Source organism: Amblyomma maculatum, chromosome 11 (genome assembly GCF_055883805.1).
Source record: "Amblyomma maculatum isolate TAMU_Amacu chromosome 11, ASM5588380v1, whole genome shotgun sequence".
Lineage (NCBI taxonomy): Eukaryota > Metazoa > Arthropoda > Arachnida > Ixodida > Ixodidae > Amblyomma > Amblyomma maculatum.
The window spans coordinates 94,252,655-94,267,883 of NC_139354.1; the positions used below are offsets into that span (position 1 = coordinate 94,252,655).

General features: G+C 44.0%; 1 pseudogene; it reads left to right on the forward strand.

Annotated features, from left to right (window-relative positions):
• Positions 1-490: 490 nt before the first annotated feature.
• On the forward strand, positions 491-11,498 carry LOC146174424 (neuronal calcium sensor 1-like; annotated as a pseudogene).
• Positions 11,499-15,229: the final 3,731 nt, after the last annotated feature.

Here is a 15,229-nt window from a genome sequence, read left to right on the forward strand (position 1 = left end):
AAAAAGGGCCCCGGATGATAGGACCCCGGATAAAGCGTCCCCTGAAGAAAAATCCCCTGAAAATGCGGCAGCTAGAAAAAAACGTCCCCAAGGCAAAAACTGACACTGAAAATAATTTCTTCCAGAACTGGCATGAAAAACGAACATACACATTTTATGTCTTTCTTTCTTGACTTTGAGTTAAATGTAATCATCATTTAGAACCTGTGTTCTTGGGCGCCCGAGATGTCTACAAGAACTGCGTGAAAGCATAGTGAAAGAGCCATCTACTCTTTATGCGTTGTGTGGCTCCTAACTTGGCAGCTCGTTAAGTAATATCATAAGACAGGCCTAATCAGGCCTAATCAGCTTGGTAATACTGCCCACTGAGACAGGTACAATCGAATTGGCTTGGGGTAGTCTCGGGGAACCGACCAAAACAGAAAATTACTTCACTAGGATTTCTTCGGAGGTATTCTGGTGACGAGGTTCAACCGTTCTTCAGATGACGATGCATAATGGTGATAAGGGTGATGATGGTGCAAGCAGGACCAGGCATCACCGGTCGTCCATCAGCAGCCCCAAAGCATCGTTCCAAACTACTGGTCCGGTAAAGCCGGAAGTCAGCTCTCCAGTTACCCGCAAACAAAGCGAACACAAGGCGCTGTCGCTCTATTACCGCTGCCATCATTTTGTTTTTGTTATGAATGTCCGCATCAGTTCGATGTTCACGGTCAATTCCAAGCCGACAGGCGAAACCACTGTAATAAAGTTAAAATACGTCATTCATCATTGCAGCTCGCCTTGGGGAAACGCAGTCTATGTCCTATGGCGCAAGACTTCAGTCCCCGTTCGGGGACATATTTTCCTACCTACATTGTTTCCGGGGACGTTTCTTCCGGGGCCCATTTTTCCGGGGACATTTGCTCCGGGGATTTTCTTTCCGGGAACGTTTTTACCGGATTCCATCACTCCACACCTTCAGGCGACTAATTCCAATTAGCTTGCATTGATTTATGAGACATGCCACGAATCTCTGCTCTGCCACTTTGAATTTTTTAATTGAGCAAAATAGAGGATTAATACAAGTGTTGAGAACTTATCGTTGGGAGGATATCCTGCAAATGCTTCCTTATATTATAAATCTTCGACTAGTATGGTAATCTGCATTCCACAAGTGTCATGTTAGATAACGGTAACATGCGAGCTTCATGGGTTGAATTGTTTTTAGGCTTTTTAATGGTAACAGAGCATTCTTCTATTTTGTTATAATTTATTGCGTAATTATTTACCCATATATCCCCCGAAGTTCTTTAGCTCACAATATCCGTGCCAAATCAAAGCAACTACGTGAAGTTCAGTATTTATACTATGGTATCTGATTTTAATATTCATTTAGGACATCTAGGGACCCCAAATAAAGACGTGATGCCATTTGGCTTTCGTCATAACGTTTTCATAAATAGCAAAGATGAAAAATATTTTCTCTAAGCTTTTCTCACGGACAGCGTGGAGTGAGTAGGATTTTCCTTTTGTCGCGTCCCCCGATCATTTTTGTGGCGAAATGTCTTGAATAAACGAAATAACAAAAAAGAAAGAAAGAAAGAAAGAAAGAAAGAAAGAAAGAAAGAAAGAAAGAAAGAAAGAAAGAAAGAAAGAAAGAAAGAAAGAAAGAAAGAAAGAAAGAAAGAAAGAAAGAAAGAAAGAAAGAAAGAAAGAAAGAAAGAAAGAAAGAAAGAAAGAAAGCATTGGAGTCGAGAGCCGCGTTCATTATCAGGTCCGGTTTGGTTTGGTTTGGTTTGGTTTACGGATTTTACCGTGTCAATGCTAATCAGGCTATGAGAGGAGCCGTAGTGGAGGGCATCGACCATATGTGGTTCTTTAACGTGCACAAAAAGAAGTATTATTTACACCAAACAAAACGTACAGAAAGGACCTTGAAAATGTACAAGCCCCCAAATGTTTTAGATATCTTTTAGTCTAGCACATTACAATTCACTCCAATTCTGCAGTGCCGTACCATCTTAGTACGTTACACGTACAATACAATTCACTGATATCGCACAGCACACGGGCGCTTCGCCAGACAAAAGCGGCCGGTGAGGCCTGAATTCGAACCTTCACCTTTGGGCACAGTAGTCGTGCGCAATTGCCACTGCACCACCGCGGCAGACAATTCTCTTTTTAAGTTTTCCTAAGATATATGTTTCTCTAGCGCTGTCGTTGTACCCTTTTTCTGCTCGACCACCTAATCCGGGACACAGTTATTCTTTGTTCACAGCGCTCATGAAAGGCAACGCCTGTGGTGTAGAATCGATAGTAGAAAAGTGTATCAAGAGTATTAATACACTAGCCCTAATGCATGCTAATTCATTTCTTTAGCAATATGAATAAATGTCGTTTTCGGAAGCCGGGCACTATTTCTATACTTGGGCTCTTTGATGAAAAAAAAATGATGTTTACTGTCCGAAAATTCGTAAATCAGGCTGTCTAGCTTGCTTGTATAGACTTAATTCTGTTAGATAAATTTTCAGCTACCATAGATAAACACCTGGTAGCGATTAATTATTAGGATTTGTTGCTGGCAGTTAATTATGCTCATACGCGATATTTATGGTCGAAAACGGGATTACTCTTTGCACCGCGAGTAAAAATAATTGAGCATATCCTTACACAATTGAACAACAATGCGCTGGCTGTGTGCCTGCCGCTGCGTCCATTAGAGTGCGTAATTCCAAGGCGCATGCGCTATGGGACCCCCACTCGTATACCTCCACCACGAGATATATTTCCAGGAAAAGCGGTGCACGCTGAGCTGATAACGCTTAGTAAAGCTATCAGCCTGCAGGCTCGCCGCTATCACGTCAGCGCTTTTACTTTCTGTCTGGGTCCGCTGTCATGGCAGGAGCAGGACTAATGGAATTAGAGCTGCGGCGGAGGGACTTCTGCATTCATGTTCTGGGTTGTGCTCCGTGCTATCGCGCGTTAAGCAACCGCTTTATATATTGCCTCGTCATTCATCGAGTGCCTGCTTATGGGGTTATATTTGAGATAGCGTTGTCAGCATGGAGCACCTCAAAGCAAGCGAAGAGACTGGTTTGACAATTCGGCCTACATCTGCACCAAGTGGAGACAATGTATCATGTTCGGTTACGGACGATTTCCTCTGTAGTACGTTTTGTCCAGCACTTACTCCATTACTCCATGGTGAGATAAATCGTGTTCCAAGTCACGGATACTTATGGGGCTGCTTTCTCGTTGATTATGTCAAGGCAGTCCTGTCTTCGCACGCCCCAGGCTTCCATAAAGTGAAAGAAAGAAGACATTGTGCGCTCGCAAGCACTGTCCGTGCTGATCATTCAATGGACCTTTTTCATGGTGGCACTCTGCGCATGCGCACGCAGTGCATTGCGGGAAGTTCGCGACCGCCATGTTTTTTGGTGGTTCATCGGCCAGTGCGGCGGTTGGAGCAATGCATGGTAGTGCAGCCGGTTGCTTCGTTCGTCAATTCGCTGCTGCGCTGTTGTCGTCATCTCTGCGCTCTGCGTGCCTGCTGAATTCCCCAGCGAGATGCCTCAGCGATGCGCCGCCGTAGGGTACTTTAATTCTACCAAAAAGCCAGGAAATGTGAGATTTTTTATATTCCCCGCGGCATCAAAAGGGTAAAGTGGATGCAAGCAATGTGCCGTGTGAACGTTGATGGAACTTCGTGGCTGCCAACAGCCAATTCGCGGGTCTGCAGCGACCACCTTGTGACAGGTAAGAGCTCCTTTTCTGCTTCCTTGCACTTCCGAGAAACTGTAGTGCGAAACAGGATGAGACACCTCTGTTATCCGTTTGCTGATGTGTAGCGGAAGTTGCTGCACGAAGAAATAAGCGGAAACTGCTCGGGCCTGTCTCCTAGCAGCATGCGGATGGGAAACTTGCCGGGCTGGTTGGTTCAACTGACGCAAACCGCGCGAACGAGCCACGGAGGGCGAAGAAGCACACAAACGCTGCGTTTGTGTGCGTGTTTGCCTCTTCGCCGTCCGTGTCTCCGAATTTCATGCTACTCTTTCCTTGCATCTATATTATCACCGCCACATGCGAATGGAAGGGAGCCTGAAAACGTGGAGTGAAAAGTAATCTGTGGGAGGAATTTACGCCCGCGGGATGTGATGTTACGCAGCCGAAAGTAGAGCCGAAAAAGGGCATAGTGAGGGATTGGCGCGCAATTCGAAACTAACAAAGAATAAAATGGGTAAACAAGAAGTGAATTAAGCGACTGGAAGCAATCATAAGCAACCAACAGCTGAATCCGCGCATTCGCATTACCACAATGCAGAATTGCCATGTACAAGTGGCGGATCGGGTGAGTGAGGTCATGCGCCCAAACACGCTGCGCCACGCTCAGCTAAGCTGCAATTAAGAAGGTCGGCTAGGCGAGCGTTCCATTCAAAAGCATTTAAACTAAAAATACGTGTTGCAGCTTCGTGGGCAGAGTGCAGGAAATCACGCGAAAGGGAAGGAGAATACAACTCCCAGTTGAACCATTGAATTGTTGCATATTTGTAATAATTAAAGAATCCGAAATAAAGAAAATGGTTCAATATGTGTTTCATAAAGCTGTAATTTGAGCAAAGCACCATGCTTTTTAGGACGCAAAATGTTATATCTGCAATTTAATAAATTATGCAGACATGCATAATACCAAATTTACCTAAGGAAGTTCAATCAGATAGAGGTAGGCGAAAATTTGCCTGCCGTGAAAACATTATTTCATATATTCTGCTGGTGACTGTCATCAAATGAGTGGTTATCTGTTAGTGTACTATAAGGTGCATAATGATTTAAAGAACTTGGAAATAAACCGGCAGGTTGAGCCTCATGCGGATTACCAACTCCTATTAATGGTGAGTCGTATATTACTCAGCCGGCCTAAAACAAGAATTATGCCTAGAATCCTATAAAACGTAATTTTGATGACTGCGGTTCGGCAACCGAATTATAGTTCTTTAGTTATTCCTTTTTTCTTCTATGCCTTTATGACTTGTACTATGTATAGCCTTTGCGACACATCCAAGAAGTATATGCTTTATGAGTCCTGAATAATTTAGAATTCATTGGGCTTAGGTTCTTTGGTTATCAATGTATTTGATGCTGCTAAATAGCCCCCTTTGCTGACAACATAGCTACCATTCTACAGATAGAATGATGACTGGCGACGGCACTAAAACATCGATTTCGTGAGAGGAACAGCGTTCCAATAATGTCCATGTTCTCTGGTTCTACGAAAATCTATTATATCTGTAACACTGGAATAGGAAATTCAAATGCCAACGTCGGAAACTACATGCTAGGCTCCTAGGCGTCTTAAACAAACTGCACGACCTCTGACAAGTTACAGTCATATGAAAACACATGGAGAGATAATGTGCGCGTCTGAGGTCTGAAGACGAGCGATTTTATTCGCAGTCATACCAAAAACTGTCTGTCAAGCTTCTACAACCATCATATTATTTGTGCCGTTGCCTTCAAAGCGAGGAACACAGTTTCGAGAGAGCGAAATGATCTCTCTTGCTATTGGCTTCCGTCGACAGCGATGGTTTCTATGTACTGGGCCACCTCAAACACTACAACTCTCGATAATCATCATTTGATTAATAGGTTAGAAAAAATAAACGCTAAAATAGTAGAAGCGTGCCAATCTTGACTTCAACTGTCTTAAGGCAGAGCTGATTATCACTGTTGAAAGGTCTCATTTGGGTGTTTGGAACCGCGATATACATTTACTCCAGAGGCAGACAATGAGGAGGCGCTGCATGTAATCAGACTGCCAAATCAGATTCCAAACACGCTATTTTCTCACCATTTCTGTGAGACAAAGTACTCCTTGAAATGAAAATTAGACGTCATCGTCAGCACATCAATCAACCAATCAATGAGTTTATTTTCGCATACTATGTACAGCGAAAAAGGGTGACAGGAAAAAAGGCTGCTTTTATTGCAGCTTGACTGAGCACCAGTCACCCAGCAACATTGACGAACGATGCACTAGTTACGTTTATACATAATTTAACTACATTTATTATACATAATACACTTATACATAATACAGAAAAATAAGCATGCAAAATACATCAGTAAAAAGGTGTACATGATCAAAGAGAAATGAACATGCAAAATACATAAGTAAAAAGGTTTACATGATCAAAGACTCCAATTACTAGGACACACATAGGATATTATACCCCAATAGATTGCATACGGGGGCAGTAATTGACACTATTAAACAGTTCAACAATACCCTTTTGCGACTGTTGTACGATATCAACCTGAAGCGCATCGTACTGATTTAGTAGTGTTGGTAAGATATGTTGAGTCATCATTTTGCCATAATTAGTTCGTGTTGACGGAACCAGCCAAGTTGATGGATTACGAAAACAATAGTTACTGCAAGATTTTGATTGTTGGGCTAAATTTAACAATAGGTCTAAGGCACCTTTAATGGCCCGTTTATAGGTGCAAAGTAATTTATGCGTATATATATCTTGCGCCTTAATGATCCTGTGTGTACGAAAAAGTGGTGCTGTGTGTACCAAGTCTGACACATTTCCAACTGCACGGAGAGCTCGTTTCTGGAGGACGGAAAGTTTATGTATATTTGTTGCAGTGGTGTTGCCCCAAACTAAAACACAATAACACAGATGGGAATGAAAAAGAGCATAGTAGATCATGCGTTTTACTGTAGCTGGAAGAAAATGGCGACAACGGTCTATCATTCCCGCTGCCCTGCTTAATTTTGATGAAAGGTAATTGACATGATTATTCCACGACAGGTGTTCTTGAAAGATCACTCCAAGTGATTTGACACCTTTTTCTGTACCAAGGGCCTAAAACAAGTGTTTTCGGTACATCAACTAATGAGCCGCGGGAAAGAAATACCACGCATTTTGTTTTCGCTGCATTTAAAATAAGCGAATTTTTTCCCACCAAGCTTTCAGTTTACAACAAAAAGCACTTGCTTTTATTTCTAATTCCGCCATGCTCTTTCCAGAGAAAAAAAAAAAAAACAGTACAGTCATCTGCGTATATAACAAAACGGCAAAAATCGTATATTTTTACAACGTCATTAATGTAGTAAAGAAACAAAATAGGTCGAAGAATACTACCTTGCGGAACTCCCGATTCTATACATCTCAAATGTGACCTGTTATTATTTATGTCAGTGAACTAGAACCGACCTTCAAGATAAGACTACATCAGTTGTTGAGCTCTTCCTCTGAATCCATATCTTTCAAGTTTACTAAATTTGAATGAATCACGTAATCAAAGGCTTTACTAAAGTATAGATACAGTCCGAGAACCTGTAATTTATTCTCAAAATTCTTTAGTATTATTTCTTCTTGCACCAGCAAGGCTGTTTCTGTTGTACGGTTTTTCCTAAAGCCAAACTGATGCCTAGTTTCGAGTTCATGTTTCTGGGGAAATTTGTCAATGCGTATTTTAATCACCTTCTCAAGGCCCTTCAAAAAAATAGGCAGTACTTAAACTGGCCGGTAATTGCCAAGAGTATTTTTGTCGCCATGCTTGTGGATAGCAGTTACCCTTGCCATTTTCCTATTGTTTGGAAAAACACCTGTGGAAAGTGAGCAGTTATAAATATGTGTTAACATAGGAGCTATTATGTCAAGAGCGTATTTAACCGGCCTGACTTCTATGTCATTTGCATGGCTGCTATAGCTATTTTTAATTCCTTGGAAAAGTAAAGTAACTTCCGAGACACTCGTAGGGAGGAAAAAAGTTGATTGTGGCAAAGGTAGAATGCACAGAAGGTTTAAAACTACTTATGTCGACAAATAAATCGTTGAATTTGTTTGCAAGGCTCGTCCCTGAAACTTCAGTGCCTTTGATTACAATGCTGGTATTGCTGCTAACTGCTGTTCGCCTATTGAGAGCTTCATTTAGGTTTTTCCACATTACGTCACTTTTATAATGTCCACATGTCTGAAAAATTCGTTTGTAATAATTTTTTCTCGACTTTTTTATGGAGCTATTTAATTTGTTCCTGAATGCTCTAAATTCATGCATGTTCTGCTCATCCCGACTTTCTATGAATGTTTGATACATTCTATTTTTTACACGAATGTTAAGGCTTACGTGACTTTTTAAGTGCCCGTTGTGTTCTTATTGGGAACATGCGTTGTAGTGGTTTTTAAAGATGTCTAAAAATACTTCGCACGATTTATCGCCATCTGTGACGGAAAATACAGCACTCGAATCTTCAGATAAATGTTTTGTCTGAATGTTTCCATCGTGTGATTAGAAGTCTCAGGGTGCGTCAGTTGGGGCATTGTGCGTGTCTGATATGACGAATGTTGATTCGAAAATTAAATGATAGGCAAATGGTCGCTGATATCGGAGCTGATTACGTTAGTTATGATGGTTTTTTCTGGCCCCTTAGTAATAAACATGTCGATTAAGAAACATGTCTCGGATGTAACGCGAGTGGGAGATTTTATTCTATTGCAATAGTCGTTACACTCTAAAATCGTAAGCAGTTCACTAGAAGCGCTAGAGGTTTTTAAGATGTCAATATTTAGATCTCCGCCGATAGTAAACATATATCCATCCATATTTGCAAAAGACAATAAATTCTCCAAGAAACCCAAAAAAGCTGACACACTTCCATGAGGGGATCTGTACAGGACAGCGAGCATAATCTCTCCCTTCAGGAGGCTCAAAGCTTCGTAATCGGTATTTATTGTGCTGTAATCAGATACGATATTAAACCGGGATGTAGCGTGTGTATGGCAACACCACCTCCTCTACTGTCTTTTCTGTTTAACTAGAAATAGTTGTAGTCGTGTAACACTGAGTGTGCTGAATTATTAGTGTCCCAGGTTTCCGTGAACATAAGTGCGTCAAACTTGGCGCCACATGCCTCCAGCAAAATCTGTATATCATCCCATTTCGGACGTATAGATCTCGAGTTTAAATGAAGCACTTTGCACCGTTTGACAGCTTGATTGTTTTGAATTGTTTTTTTGAACATCTTCCGGAATAATCTCCATGACTTAACGACGCAGGCATATAGAAAATCTTATGACGAAGAAACTGAGACATCTGCGATTGCACAGATCTTGTCGAGGTAGCTCTCATGTTTGATTGAAATGATGGATGACGTATCATGGCGACGAGCAAAAATTAAGCCATTTTTCACTCACACAAAGCGCCACTTGTGCTCACGCTTCCGGCGATTGCTGTTCCAAAAAGTTTCTTCAGGTAAGGACAGGGGTGTTCATTTATATATATGGGTAGATCAGAGTGCACTTCATCTGCAGTGTTGTTGCCAAGGCCCAAAGTAGCGTTTGTGATTTTTTTCTGTTTTGCTTTTTCCAGGACTTTGTCACGCTTGTCGCGTCTTTGGAACTGGACGAATATGTTGGTGCTGTTTTTGTCCTTAGTTGGTACCCTATGGCAGGAGTACATATGAGTGCGGGTAAAACCTCTTCCAAGATCTCAGGAATGTCTTCGTTTGGCTCCTGCAGTAAACCTTTAATTTCAATGTTCTAGTTCCGCGTGTATTGCTCGGACTTCACTAAGTTGGTTTGAGAATCAATTAGTTCCTTTTCAACGGTCTGCAATTTTTCTCTCGGTGTTTTATTATCCTTCTTCAGTGTGCCGTTTTCTGTTATAGCGGTTGCAAGGTGTTTGTTTACTTCATCTAGCCCTTTACTACAAAATTCCTGGCTTGCCTTGATTTCCTCGAGCTCAGTGCGTAAGGTGCGCTCCTCTAGGCGGAAGTTTCTCTCCATGATTTCTCTGTGCAGTTTCAGCTTCGCTTTCAGTTCTTCTTTCAATTCGTTAAAGAGTTGGGCAATGTCTTTCGCCCTACTTTACCCTACACACAAGGGCACTTAGAAAACAAAAATCACTCAATTCATTGGCAGCAGTGACGGCGATAGCAGCAACAACGCACAAGAGAATAAAAAAAAAGAATAATTCTAACCTGCGATATGCAGAAGAAATTGTTAGCCGCCTTTCACACCGTCGTCACCGCTGCCAAATGTTGCCTCCGGGACACGCTGTGACTTTATACGCACTATGATATGCGTGTTGTCCACGTGCTCTAGCAGACGCAGCAGGGCCCCCCTCTGTTGTTGAAGTAAGCCTCATCAGCGATCGTTAGTCTGGCGTACAGGGATGATGGAGCAAGGTGCGTAGAACTTGCTACTTGCAATCACCAAGGCCTTGTTGCGTGCTTATAAGTAGTTGTCTGCCGGGTGCGATTGTCTGCGATACGCAGAAGAAATTGTCAGCCGCCGCTTACACCGCCGTCACCACTGCCAAAAATGTTCAGGAAAGGAAATTTCGGCGCGGTAAGACGGGCTCTCGCGTTCGAACCTGTGAGACTTGGCTCCGCCACTGTTCACTTTTTCAGACAGCGATCCCGCAGTCACTATTGATGGCCGCGTTACAAGCTTTGTCGAGTAGAGTGCATAGTATTGAATATATGTTCTTCTCCAGTATATTTGGCTCCTGCTGTTGGGAAAACTCCAAAAACGTTAGGGCAACATGCGGAATAATTTATACTAATTAGCAAACTCTGTCCCGCGTGCCTCGTAAACTTGCAGCCCTTAAATACAACAGATATATAAATCACATAAAAATCTGCAATTTCAAAACCTTCTTCCCATGAATTTCTTGCCGTGATTCTTGCCACGCTCTTTTGCCACGCAGAAATATATCAAAAGGTTGGCTACTACGGTGAACTCTACTTAAGGGCAAAAATGACAAAAACCACTTCGCAGGACTGCTTGCATTCACTGAATCAAAATTATTATCGTTACTGTCATTACCACCATCGCTACTATTATTATTTATATCATTAACTGCAGCATGATTGTCGTCGCTACAATCACAATTACGCTAGACATAGAGAATTAGAGAGAAAGCCTGGCATAGAGTAGTTTACGCTCTCGGCTGGGGATGACGGACATAATGGGAACAGTGGATCGATTCCCATTAGAAAAAAAAAACTGATTTTTTATGTGCAGTGCGAAGGAAATTTTGTGATCGCACCTACTGTACACGGCACGGATGGGCCAACAAAGGCTCGCGCCTTAAAATGCAATCCGAATGGTCGAAATTCACTCATTTTTGTTTCTTCCTCAGGTACGTAACATTTCGAGACTTAGTGAAGACAATCGCCGTCACGGTGAGCGAGACACCTGACGACAAACTCAACTGGGCCTTCGACGGTTTGACGGCTTCGTGAGGCTGGACGAGATGGTCGACGTTGTCAAGCCCTGTGGCAGCTGCCCGGCGAGCCGGCGGATATGGAGGATCACAAGATAAAGTTCATGCGGGGCCGCCCGCAGAAGATATTCCAGTGTCTAGATGTCAAGAAGAATGACCGCGTCAGCAGCGACAAGTTCCGCGAGGTGCTGAAGCAGGACCCGTGGATTGTGAAGAATCTGATCTACGTCTACTCTTCCTCCATCGGTGCCTTCTCTAGGGTGGTGCACACCAACTGATGGATGGGTGAGGCACCTTTTATCATAGTCTGTACCGCGTGAGCCCCGGTATGAGTGGAAAGGCCCTGCGGAAAGGGGGAGACTCTTGACTTGCGGCTCTAAAGCGCGACTGTGGGCGTCACCTCTGGTCTGGCACAATGACAGGAAGCAACAGCCCGTTGTCCATAGAGCGCAGTTTGACTATTCAATTTTTTATATTGAATAGTATGTATGTTATGCAGGTGAAGCGTATCGACGATAAGTCATGTCGTACCTTAATACTCAGCTGTTGAGAACATCGCTACTAACTAAATGGCGGTGACTGCAAAAATAAAACAGCGCCACCAACACCAAAAACAAAGAATACAAAAAACGAGACAAGCGAAACCAAACAGACAAGTTTGTTCAGGTAACTGTTTCGGACTATACAACAACCAACCTTTTTTCCATTTATTTGAGCATACACTTCATATTTTATAACTTTCTTTATATGCCCCGAGGCAATAAACAACGCAAAAAAATTATCTATATACAGATTAGTCAGAAATATAAGCACAGCGCAGCCAGAAGCACAGAAATCGAGTGGTCACATTGTCATCGAAAATAAAATGTCGAATGCAGGCTGATATGTGCAAGGCTACATCGTTCAATAATTGAATGTGCGTCCATAACTTCTCGGCTTCTACAGTTTTATGGCAGAATAGTCTTGCTCTCAAAAACAGTGATCGACATACTTTTGTTGTCTTCATTCTTTCCTTGCTTACAAACCCCATCTTATGCAGTGGCATGTCAACGCCGGTATCAAGATAACAAATTACAGTGCGCTTTTAAACAGAGGTTGATAGAACGACCCATCGCTGGGAGATGAATTTTGCTCAAAAAGATGCAGGTTATCCACAACCACAGAAGTCCGGGTGTAGGTGATGCCGATTGGATAAAATCTGCTTTACCTTATCTGCTTTTTTTTTTTGGTTTGGTTTGTGAAGTTTAACGTCCCAAAGTGACCCAGACTATGATAGACACAGTAGTGGAGGACTGCAAAAATTTCGACCCCATGGAGTCTTTAACGTGCGCTAATCCTTTCTTTTATAGACCAATAAAGAATCTGTTAGTTTTTTCTTTGATAGACTAACAGACTAAAACCCGCTGATAAGACTAACAGACTAAAACCCGCTGATAAGGTTACAGCGGAGAAAACGAAATTACTTACATATAAAGCTATAATTTAGAGGAGAACAATAAGAAGAAAACCTGCGGAACCGTGAATTCAAGGTTTTCTCCTACAGCCTGCCGTGGTGAGTCAGCTTGAGCTATTGGACGGTTCAGGGTGTTAGAAGGTCTGTCCCTCGGAAGTGTTGTGTAGGCTGGTTAAATGCATGATACTAATTTTGCCTCTATTTCCAAACGCATCGATGTTGTGGGGCGTGCCTGATTTAATAGGTGTTGCGGATCTTATAGGCTGATGGAAAGAAGAAATAAGTTGCCTGAGACAACACATTAACACGATTTGAAGTTGCCTCTGCTGAGGTCTTTGTTTTCTAGTACGAGGCAGACAAGAAACTATGTGAAGTAACTTCTCTTGTATTGCTCTAAGGCGCTGTAGTTGTCGAGGGGCTACTCGTTAAAAGAATAACCAATACGTGCACTTCTTGCCGAAGGTAGAGCTTAAAATAAACCGTGATCGATCCCACACGCTGTTAATCGAAAAGGGATCTTGGAGCACACCAGAAAGTTGTGTTGCGATGATATCGAGTCCCTACAAGCACGCCTTAGATTTAAAAAATGGCCACGACATATGCAGCAGGCATGCTTGTAAATTTCATTTTATTTTTAGCCAAAATACCAGGCTTCTTCTTGCGTTGTATCAGAGTCCTTAAATACTCTCAATGGATATGGAACTCCCGCCGAAGTTTGGTTCGCTGTAAAAAGCGGCCGCAAAGACGCTATCACCGCTCAGGAGGCTCCAAGCAGCCGGCTGTCAGAGCAGCGTACAGTATGTTTGCAGCTAACACCTGCTTTGCGCCTGCTGCTTTGTCCCATTTCTTTTACTTTGCGCGAAATTGAAGCTGAAGTCCGGTATCTACTGCAGAAGCATACCAGTAGTAAGCTATAAGCTCATATGAAGAAGGAGCTGCCACGTTCCGCGAGATTTGTTATGTTATACTAGGACACTGTAACATTGCCGAAGGGTGTGGTGTGTTCATTAACAAATAAAAACAAGAAGACGGTAGCGAGCATGCGATATGCGACGTACGGACAACACATACGCAGATACAGTGGTTGCCATATCTCTGGCAATCTCCGAGGCCGAGTGACGCACCCTGCTCAGCGACTAGAGGAACGCCATGCGCAACTTTACCAAGCGGCGAGTGTACGCGTCGGCGGTTGTCATCGTCGGCAAGCTCCAGCTTAACGACCACGACAACATCAGCATCAAGTGGTTCACGGGTCACGCGTGAGAGTGTGCATCGTCACCCAATCACAACGAGACGGCCTATTCGGCGGCGCGAGAGCTTACCTTCCGCGCCCCCAAGAGTGACCATTCTGAGTGGTGGTACGAAACAAAGGACCGAATGACCAGTTACAAGGAAGTGACTGAGTGTTACCGCCTTGCTCGACGGACAATGCCGCCTCCTCGCCCTGCACTTAGGAGGAGGCGGTACTTTCATTCCCACCTTCTTCCCTTCCCTTACGGCGCGGTTGCGGTGTCCACAGAAAAACAAGTGAGACAGTTACCGCGCCTTTCCTCTCCTATAAATAAATCAATAAATCAGTTAATCGTAAGGCAAATGCAAACGGGGTCACTCCTCTCCCAGGCAGTACTACAAGTCCTTCAACCAGACATCGCCCCGCCGGGGTGGGGCAGTGGTAAGACGCCCGACTACTGTGCCGGAGTACCCGGGTTAGAACCCGACCTCGGCGGCTGCGTTTCGATGGAGGCGAAACGAAGAGGCGTCCGTGTGCTGTGCGATGTCAGCGCACGTTAAAGATCCCCATGTGGTCAAAATTACTCCATAGCCCTCCACTACGGCTCCTATTTCTCTCTTCATACTTTCACTCCCACCACGCAACGCCCAGCTCGAGATACATGGAACGTCGAAGCGGCGCGAGCGCCGCCGCGGATGACTCAATGCGAAAGCAAATACATCAGCGAGGGGAAATAAGCGCAGAGCGAGGTACGTGTGAGAAGCGACGCTGTCCCTTGTGTTAAAATCGTGATAAGGCACATTCCAACGCTACTGTGCTAAAAGTAGAGAGCGTACACAGGTCGCAAAAGGATTTGGCTTGCTCGAATGAACGAAGATGCCTCGGAATGCCCGCTCGGATACCAGCGGCACGGTTCTTTTTTTAGAGCGCAGCTCTTTGGCGTCCGTTCCTGGGTTTCGCGTCGGCGTCGGCGTCGGCCTCGTAACGAGTTCCGCCCCCCTTTCATCCCCCCAGCGCTAGCAGCGACCGACTGATACCGCTGGATGCCGCTGACGCCGCTAGAGAGTCAAGATAACGTGACTGCATGGAACACCGTCGCCGCCATGCAGATAGAGGAGGGGAGGGTCCCCCCCCCCCCCCCCCCCCTGTTCCTGTGTGGCGGATAGGGTGCTCTTCAGTTGCCGACGCGCCGGTTATTTCACGTAGGCCCCGGCACGTCGACGAATACGTGACCACCTTCCCACGGCTAGACCTGGTTCTTGGCGCTGCGGAAGCGAGGGTATCATATTGTTTGCGTCGGCATCGGCGGCGTTGTCCTTGAAACC